Below are 10459 nucleotides of genomic sequence, written 5' to 3' on the forward strand. Positions count from 1 at the left end.
ACTTTATTATTACTCTTCTTCTTAAAACTTTAATTAAGTTTAGTGGGTGGTTCATGAGATATTTTTCAAAAATATTAACTTAAAATTTTTAAAATTAACTTACTAAACTAGAAAGTAAGAAATCCTAATAGTGATCATGTAACTCAGACTGGAAAAATAGAAAATTGAATAAAATGCTGAAAACAGACATAAGATAAGGGAGATGAGATTGAAACTTAACCACCTCAGTCATGGTGGCTGCCGCTCACTTTGGAGGATCCCTTCTGGCGCTTCAACACTTCCAACTCGCACCCCTATTTCTTCTGCTCCTCAGTCAACTTATGAAGGATGATATATTGGCTTCTGTGTTCTTCTTTCAGTTGGTCCATAGTGGGTATCAACTGTCCAATGGATAGTGCCAGTTGAGTCCAATACTCGTGTGGAGGGATGCTTTGCTCTTGAGGCCATTCAGGCTGCTTCCTCTGAGGAGGGGGGACCCACTTCTGAATTGGTACTTGCCCAAGTTCCCGAGTGTACTCCATGCTCTTGTTAGTGATTGGGTTATCCACTGCAATAAATATGTCTCTTTCAATCTGGACCTTGGCCGCCTCACATAAGTGAGAGATGAGATGAGAAAAAGCCAACCTAGAGAGGGTTGAGGTCTTTGTTGTGATATTGTATATCTCCAAAGGGATCACTTGATGAACTTCCACTTTATTACCAAGCATAATGCAGTGGATCATCACAGCTCGCCTCATAGTGACTTCAGAGTGGTTGCTAGTGGGGAGGATGGAGAGTTAAATGAACACTAGCTATCCTCTAGCAACTGGCTTGAGATCATTCCTTCTCATCTGGAATGGTTGACCCCTAGCGTCCTTCTTCATTTGGCTCCAGACAGGCATATGTCTTTGAGAACTTGATCCAATCTCGAATCGGCTTGTACTCTCCTATTAAAAAAGTGAGGGTCATCTGTTGATGGAGGCAGCTTAAAGAGAAAAGTGGAGAATGAAAGAAAAAGGAAAGAGAAAAGGAAAGAAAGAGATATAATGTAAGGGGAAGGAAAGAAAGAATAGGAGGAGGTATGAGAAGATTGAAGGAAGTATGCGGATTTTTAGTAGGGGGTGGTGCTAAATTCGGTCATGGGAGGGGTGGGAAAGAAATTGGAGTGAATATTTTATTTATAGAGAGATGAGGTGAAAAGATATGATAGAATTTGTAGAGATATGCTAAAATAAATATTAGGATGCATGGGGATTTTTATGAAGGAGAAATAGTGGGGAGGATAAAAAAGATGTGATATGAAAAGATATGGATGCGAATTAGGAGATTTGGTTGTTATTCAACTCATTGGTGAAGCTACCCCTCCCGTGGCGTCGGATGCCAGTCTGGCGTTGAACGCCGAGAGTGACAGTTTTTTTTTTTACTCCCTTGGTGGCGTTAGACGTTCAATATGGACATAAAATTCCCCAAGGGACCAGATTGTACCGAGCAAACGTCGAATTTGGGCATTCAACGCCTATATGCCCACATCCTCCCCTTGGCACTAAACGCCAGGTTGGCGTTTGGTGCCACCAGGCGGTCTCCTCCAAGGTGTGCTGTTTTTCTGTCTATACGTCCCTGTTCTTATTCCGAGTGCTATACATGATCACAAATGTTAGAATATTAGGAAAAATATGAAAATCAATATAAAATAAAACCATATGAAATCAAACTCAAATAAACTAGAATTGAATAAAATAAAATAAAAGTAACTATAGGATACGTATGGTTGGGTTGCCTCCCAATAAGCGCTTCTTTACCGTCATTAGCTTGATGGACAGCCATTGTTATGTCAGCAGGTGGGTTGATTTCCTTCGATGAATCTCATCTCCTAGGCAGTGTTTTAACCTTTGGCCATTGACTATGAATCTTTTATCTGAATTCCTATTTTGAAGTTCTACATGACCGTAAGGTGATACTCCAGTAACCACAAAGAGTCCTGACCATCGTGACTTGAACTTCCTAGGGAAGAGTTTGAGCCTTGAATTGAAAAGCAGAACTTTTTGGTCGGGCTCAAAAACTTTGAAAGCTATTTTCCTATCATGTCACTTCTTTGCTCTTTCTTTGTAAACTTTGGCATTCTCATAGGCTGCATATTGGAACTCGTCCAGTTCATTTAGTTGGAGCAATCTTTTCTCTCCTGCAGCCTTGGCGTCAAAATTCAGAAACCTTGTTGCCTAGTATGCTCTGTGCTCCAACTCTACTGGAAAATGGCAAGATTTACCATAGACTAATTGATACAGAGACATTCCAACAGGGTCTTGAAAGTTGTCCTGTACGCCTAGAGAGCATCATCAAGTCTTCTTGTCCAGTCCTTCCTTGAGGTGCTTACTATCTTCTCTAAGATCCTTTTAAGTTCCCTATTCAAGACCTCAGCTTGTCCGCTTATCTGTGGGTGATAAGGGGTGGCCACCTTATGACGGACTCCATATCTCTGCAAAAGTGAGTCCAATTATCTATTGCAGAAGTGGCTACCTCCATCACTGGTCAGTGTCCTTGGGACACCAAACATGCTGAAAATATACTTCTGCAGGAAGTTCAGCATGACTCGGCCGGGTGTCAGTAGTGGGTGAGACTATAGCTTCAACGTATTTGGACACATAGTCCACCGCCACCAAGATGTATGTGTTTGAGTATGAGGGTGGAAACGGTGCAAAAAAATCTCTCCCCCACACATCAAACAACTCAATCTCCAGGATCCCGTGCTGTGGCATTTCATGATTGTGATAAACCCCCTTTTTAGGGTTTATCTTGTGTTGAATTTAGAGTATTTTGGTAACCTTTCCTCACATTTATTCAATGAAATAGCATGGTTTTGTGATTGTCTCATTATTTGTGCTTGATGTGTTTGCTAGTGATTTCAGATTGAAAAGGGCTAGGAAAGGATCAAAGGAGTGAAAGGAAAGCATACAAAGTGGAGAAATCATGAAAAGCCAAAGATTTGGAAAACGCCCATGGACGCGCTCCTGCGTGGATTGCGAAAACCTCCATGGACGCGTACGCGCGCTGTACGCATACGCGTCAAAGGCCTCACGTGATTTTTAAAAAAGAACTCGTGCCTGGCAATTTTGGAGGGTTTCTGGCCCCATTTGGAGCTGAGTTTTTGGTAGGAAAAGATAAAAGGAACCAAGGATTGAAGGGGAAGGCATCACTTCACATACATTACACATTGGGCTTAGTTTTAGCTAGTTTTAGAGAGAGAAGCTCTCGCTTCTCTCTAGGATTAGGATTAGAATTAGGTTTAGGTCAATAATCTTAGATCTAGGTTTTAATTCATGCTTTCATCTACTTCTACTCTTTAATTCTTTGTTGTTACATTCATCATTCTTCTATTGTTTGTTACGATTTCCTCTACTTTGTTTCTATGCTTTGTTGTAGATCTACTTGTGTTCATGCTATTTTCTTTCAATTCAATTTGAGGTAATTCATGATAATTGTGTTTCTTTTGATTGTTGTTATTAATTCCTTGCAATAATTGTTGTTAGATTCTATTCTTGTTGTCAATTTACTATGCTTTCCTTTTGTGCATTCCAAGTGTTTGATAAAATGCTTGGTTGGATTTTAGAGTAGAATTTTATGCTCTTGGCTTGGGAAGGTAACTTAGAAACTCTTGAGTTACTAATGTCCATGTAATTGATGATTGGGAGCCATTAACTCTAGATCTCACTAATTGAATTGGTGGAGAACTAGGACTTATGGACTTGGATTGATATAGTAATGACATGTCACCATGTCATGTTTTTCTATGCCTTTTCATACAAGAAATAGATAATTAGTGCTTAAATATTGCATTCTTTTGTGCTTAAATGGTATATTTCCTTGATCTTTTAATTTGATAAATTTTGTACGAAATAAGAAAAAAAAGAAGCAAAAGAGCACAAAATAAGCTAAAAAGAAGAAAAGTGGAATTCTGGGCATGCTTTGAAGATTGAACACACTTTGGAACCTTAGGCCACACTTTTAAAAGCGTGGCCCATGACCATGAAACCATGGCATGTATTAATGCCTTATGCATGCATGGCGTTGCATGAATGAACACTAGCGTTCACCAATTGGCTAATAAGGCCGAAGAATGCATGCAAGTAATATTACACCAATCCTTTGACAAGGCATTAATGAAAGCATGCATTTAATTATTAATATGGATGCATGAATTAATAACCAAGGCTTGCATCGTATTTAGAATGAATTGAATAAAAACACAGCATGCATTTTCATTCCACCAATGCCATTGGGTTATTAAAGCATGCATTTCATTATCAATGCCACTAAAGCCATCATGCTTTAACGTAATGCATTTAATTAATGAAAGCATGCATTAAAGCTAAGCCAATGAAAGCAAAGGCAGCAAACGTTTCACTCACCAAGCGCTACAAAGAAGCAAGGAAGCAAGGCTTAAGGAGCCCACGTTTGCGTTCAAGTTGGCCCTCAAACGCCACCTCCAACGCCAGCAAAGTTTAGCCAGGATTGAAGATTAGCCCCAACGTTTGCACCGATGTTTGCCCTCAAACGTGGGGTCAAACGCCTTTGATGGCTGCCTTGGAGTCCTAGCGTTTGTGACCACGTTTTCCTCAAACGTTGGGGCCAAACATTGCTAGATGAATGCCCTGGAGGAAGCCCACACCTGCACCAACGTTTGACCTCAAACGTGAGGCCAAACGCCAATGACAGCAGCCGGCTGGTTCTGCATAACTTACATGAAGACGTTTGAGTCAATGTTTGACTGAAACGTTGACTCAAACGTAAATGCTCCAAAGTCTAAACTGCAAGCAGATTTCTTCTCAAGACCAAGAGTGATCAATCAGGGCCATCTTCAACCCAATTCCATCAAGGCCAAAAGCCCAATTGACACTACTCAAAGGCACAAGAGATATTTAGAATAGAAATTTCATTTTAATTATAATTTGTTTTTAATTTCATTTACATTTTCATTTTGTAAAAACTATATAAGGCATCATTTTCATCTTTGTTAAAGGAGGCTAGCTCTACTAGAGAGCAGTGGTAGTAGGAGCTATCTCTTAATTTTCTTCTTTGAATTTGATTTTTGGGAATTGGGAAGGAGAATTGATCTCTCTTCTTCATTGTTCTTGCTTCTGCACTTTTTACTCTTTGTTTTGGATCTTGGGTGGAGAATTGAAGAAATTCTGTTTCAATCTCACCTTGAGATCTCTCTCTGTTTATTTGTCTGCATAATTCAAGAAATTGTGATTTGGGATTTAAATTCTCTTTACTGTTTTCATCTTTACTTCTTCTGAAATTTGTTCTTCTATTTCTTTTGCAAATTGTTTTTTGCTGAATCAAGGAAGGGGTTGAGATCTATACTTGTTTTCTAGTCTCTTTGATCCCCTGAGATCTTAAACTTCATTTTACAATTGAGTTGAGTTTTCTTGCTGTTTTGGATTTTTCAAGCAATTTCCCTTTTCTGTTTAGATCTATTGCAAGTTATTGCATCTTTTACTTCTCTGCTTGATTGCACTTTACATTTTCTTGTTGAAGTTTTAATTCCCAGCAACCAATCCCTTTTACTTTTCATGCAATTTAATTATTCTGTAATTGTTCTAAGTGTTGTTTATTGCTTTCCTTTAAATTTCCTGCACCCAATCCCCTTTACATTTGATGCAATTTACATTTTTTGTCATTTAAGATTTTTCCAATTTACTTTTCTTGCTCTTTAAGCTTCTGTCCAATTTTACTTTCTGCAGTTCATAATTCTTGCTATTTATTTTCTGTTGGCTACATTTCATCCAATTTCAACTGAATGTTAGCTTGACTAAACTAATCACCCACTAAAGCTTGATCCATCAATCCCTGTGGGATCAACCTCACTCTAAGTGAGTTTTACTACTTGATGCGACCCGGTGCACTTGCCGGTGAGTTTTTAGGGTAGTTTCACTGATGCTAGGGCATTTTGGCCAGTTTCACTGACCTTTTCTTTACTGTTTTTAGGGTAGTTTCATGCATTTCCTTAGGAAATAAGCTAGTTTTGGGTAGATATTCACTTACATCTTGATTCAAGCATACATTGTGCATTTTACATGATTTCATGAGGATTTTGCATGAATTTAAGGACAAATTGGATGTTGCATTTCCCATGACTTGGACTAGAACTTTGATGCACTTTATTGCTTAATTTCAGGACAAACGAAGCAAAAAAGAACCACATTAGTGGCTACGTTAGTTGCACTAACGTTAACACTAACATGGAATGGGAGTAACTTGCAAAGTTAATGAGAAAAATGATTGCCAATAACGCTCTCGAAGCCATCATTGCCCACGTTAAGAAATAGAGCCAACGTTAGTGACATTTAACATTATCACTAACGTTGAACCAAGATCATGAGTGGCCACGTTAGAGTCCACGTTAACCTAGTTAACGTGGCCTCTAACGTTAAGAAGGAAGGGGGGAGCCAACGTTAGTGACACTCAACATTGTCACTAACGTTGGCCAAAGCACATTAAGCCACGTTAACTCCCACGTTAACCTAGTTAACGTGGAAGCTAACGTGAAGGAACAAAGTGGTCGACAACGTTAGTGACACCCAACATTGTCACTAACGTTGGAAGAACACAAGCCCCCAATGAGCCACATTGACTCCCACGTTAACCTAGTTAACGTGGAAGCTAACGTGAAGAAAGAAGGTGATTGCCAATGTTAGTGACACCCAACATTGTCACTAACGTTGGAAGGAGCCACACATGCCACCATGAGCCACGTTAACTCCCACGTTAACTTAGTTAACATGGAAGCTAACGTGGATAAGGGAAGGATGAGCCAACGTTAGTGACACTCAACTTTGTCACTAACGTTGGAGATGGCTAGCAAGGCCACGTTAGAAGCCACGTTAACCTAGTTAACGTGAAAAATAGGGGCAATTTAGAACGTTAGTGACAATGGTAAGTGTCACTAACCTTCTCGACGGATTGCAAGCCTACGTTAAAAGAACCACGTTAACTAAGTTAACGTGGGCTCTAACGTAGGGAAGTGGGAGGCTTCTCAGCGTTATTGGGAAAGTTGAGTCCCAATAACGTGTGCGAAGGACATAGTGGAAACGTTAGTGGCAATGTTTGTGCCACTGACGTTGAGGTTAACGTGGCCTTTAACTTTGGTGAGGAACGTTAGTAAAAAAGGTGATTGTCACTAACGTTCTCGAACCCATATTTTCACTGAACGTTAACACCACTAACTTCCTGTGCCAAAGCCCCTGCCCACTTCATACTTTCTCTCTGCAAGTAAAAGCTAAGCCCAATGAAGAAGAGAACTGCTTCCAACTCAAGATCCAAAGGCCCAAGACTTGAAGAATCAACTAGAAGAACAGAAGAGTAGTATATATAAGAGTATCTTTGAAATATTTTAGAGAGTTGGAAATTATAGGGAGACTCTTAGCATAGAACTACTCTCTGTATTTACTTTCTCTGCACTTCTAAGTTTTCATGATGTATTCTCCATCTTTGTTTTCATTTTCCATAGCTATGAACAACTAAACCCCTGTCATTGGGTTAGGGAGCTCTGTTGTAATTTGATGGATCAATACTAGTTTTCATTGTTCTTCTTCTATCTTTTCTCTTGATTTTACTTGAAAGCTTTCGATCTTCATCTAATTGAGTAGTTATCTTGAAAAAGAAGCTATTCATACTTGGATCTCTTCTGAACCTTGAAAGAGGAATGAAGAGATCAAGCTAGAAATGCTTTCTCATGCTGGACCAAATTGGGTTTGGATGGATATGTGACTATAATCCTCTCAACATTTGGTTTGGGAAATGCATGTGGTATAATCAGTGACCATACTTCATCTCTTCTCATGAGCAATTGACCAAGGAATTGGCTATTGATCAAGATTTGAGAGATTGAATTACAAGAAATTGTAATTCAATCACTTAAGATTGCCAAGGAGATCAATGAGTGCATTGATTGAGGAAGAGATGAAAATGAAATTGATCCGGAGAATGCAACATCTCCTATGCCCAATGAACTCCCCATTTCTGATCTTACCCATTCTCTTTGATTTCTGTTATTTACTTTAATGAGCAATTCCCCCATGCCCATTTACAATTCTGCAATTTACCTTCCGTCATTTACTTTCAGATCTATAATTCTAGCATTTACTTTCCTGTCAATTGCCTTCCCGCCATTTTATTTTCTGTAATTCTCAACTCAAATTCTGGATTCGCTCAACTAGAATAGTCCTCTAATTAAAGTTGCTTGATCAATCAATCCTTGTGGGATTCGACCTCACTCTATTGTGAGTTTTTGCTTGACGACAAATTCGGTACACTTGCCGAAGGGGAATTTGTTGAGAGACAAGTTTTCCATGCATCAAGTTTATGGCGCCGTTGCCGGGGATTGATTGTGCATCAACAATGATTAGATTGGAGGATAACTAGATTGAGCATTTTATTTTTGTTTGAGTCATTTACTTTCTGTTTTAGATAACTTCTTCCCTTCCCCCTTAATTTTTCTTTGTTATTTACTATTCATCTCACTAACCCACTAACTGTTTGATATATTTCATCACTCACACTAACAGTAATTCTGACAGATATACTTTATGCACCTATTCTCTTTGCTTGTACTTGTTGGTTGTATGACAGGGAGAAGAAGTAGGGCTTCAACTTCCTTTGATTCTGAACCTGAGAGAACCTTCCTTAGACTAAGGAGGGAGGCAAGAGAAAAACGTGTAGTTGGTGGTGAAGAAGAGGAGGAACACTTTGAGGAATACTTTGAACCAAACATGGAAGAAAACATGGAAAACCATCATGAAGAAGAGGCTCACAACCATGGCAGAGGAGGTGGAGCAAATCATGCTGGGGAGGATAGAAGAGTTTTAGGCTCTTACATCAATCCAAACCCAGGGAACTGTGGAAGTAGCATTCAAAAGCCAACCATCCATGCCAACAATTTTGAACTGAAGCCACAGCTCATCACCCTTGTTTAGAACAACTGTTCATTCGGAGGGAGTGTCCAAGAGGACCCCAATCAACATCTAACCACCTTCCTAAGAATATGTGACACAGTGAAGTCTAATGGTGTTCATCCTGACGCATATAGACTGCTCTTATTTCCATTCTCACTCAGGGATAAGGCAGCTAAGTGGCTGGAGTCTTTCCCAAGGGAGAGCTTGACAACTTGGGAAGACGTGGTGAACAAATTCTTAGCAAGATTTTACCCTCCTCAACGAATCAATAGGCTGAGAGCTGAGGTCCAAACTTTTAGGCAACAAGATGGTGAGACTCTATATGAAGCATGGGAGAGGTTTAAAGACTTAACAAGGAGGTGCCCACCAGATATGTTCAACGAATGGGTGCAGCTGCACATTTTCTATGAAGGGCTCTCTTATGAGTCAAAGAAGGCTGTAGACCATTCATCTGGAGGATCTTTGAACAAGAAGAAGACTATTGAGGAAGCCATAGATGTCATTGAAACAGTAGCAGAGAATGACTACTTCTATGCTTCCGAAAGAGGGAACACAAGAGGAGTAATGGAGCTAAACATTGTAGATGCTCTGCTGGCCCAAAACAAGCTCATTACCCAGCAGCTGGCTGACCTCACCAAGAAGATGGAGAGGAACCAAGTAGCAGCAGTCTCCACTTCATTAACAACCCAAGAAGGAGTGAATGAAGAAGCATAGGGTAGTCAGGAGCAAGCCAACTACATTGGGAATTCACCTAGGCAAAACCATGATCCATACTCCAAGACCTACAACCCTGGATGGAGGAATCACCCAAACTTTGGGTGGGGAAATCAACAAGACCAAAGCCTTGATCAAAGACGCCCAAATCCAAACAATGCAGCTACCCAACACTTCACATCTAGACCATATCAACACCCCCATAACAACACCTCCCCACATTTATATCAAGGCCAGAATAACCCTACTCAGCCTGACCTGTCATCATTTGATGAAAGAATCTCAAGGATTGAGAATCTACTTGAAGGCCTAAGCAAGGAGATTCAAGACAACAAGGTCTTCAAGGAGGAAGTGCGAGCCAGTTTCAAGAACCAGGGAGACACAATCAAGAGGTTGGAATCTCAAGTAGGATATCTCTCTGAGCAAATTCCCAAACCCACAGATGGATTCCCAAGTGACACAGAGAAGAATCCGAGAGGTGAAACAAAGAAGGTAAGATGGGAAGATTGCAAGATGGTCACTATAAGTGATAAGGAGACTGAGGACAAGCCAAGAAAGCTGTCAGAACAACCTGAAGATACCTCAGTAGAGGAGGTGGAAAAAGATTACCAAGAACCAGAAATCTCAAAACAGGAGTTGCTGAGACTCTATGCACCTTTTCCCCAACTGCTCAAGGGAGCTGTGGAGAGGAGAATATACTCAAGATTTCTTGACTTATTTGCATCTCTGCATGTGAACATACCATTCATCAAGACTATCCAACAAATGCCTGCATTCATCAAGTACATGAAGGAGTTGCTTCCCAGGAAAAGCTC

General features: G+C 40.0%; 1 non-coding gene across 1 annotated transcript; it reads right to left on the reverse strand.

The window, feature by feature from the left end:
• Positions 1 to 9200: 9200 nt before the first annotated feature.
• Positions 9201 to 9307, reverse strand: LOC112752127 (small nucleolar RNA R71). Its single transcript, XR_003176571.1, has one exon. It is a non-coding gene; the product is annotated as a small nucleolar RNA R71 (small nucleolar RNA).
• Between the last annotated feature and the right edge of the window lie 1152 nt (positions 9308 to 10459).

The sequence above is a fragment of the Arachis hypogaea genome, chromosome 15, assembly GCF_003086295.3.
Source record: "Arachis hypogaea cultivar Tifrunner chromosome 15, arahy.Tifrunner.gnm2.J5K5, whole genome shotgun sequence".
Classification (NCBI taxonomy): domain Eukaryota; kingdom Viridiplantae; phylum Streptophyta; class Magnoliopsida; order Fabales; family Fabaceae; genus Arachis; species Arachis hypogaea.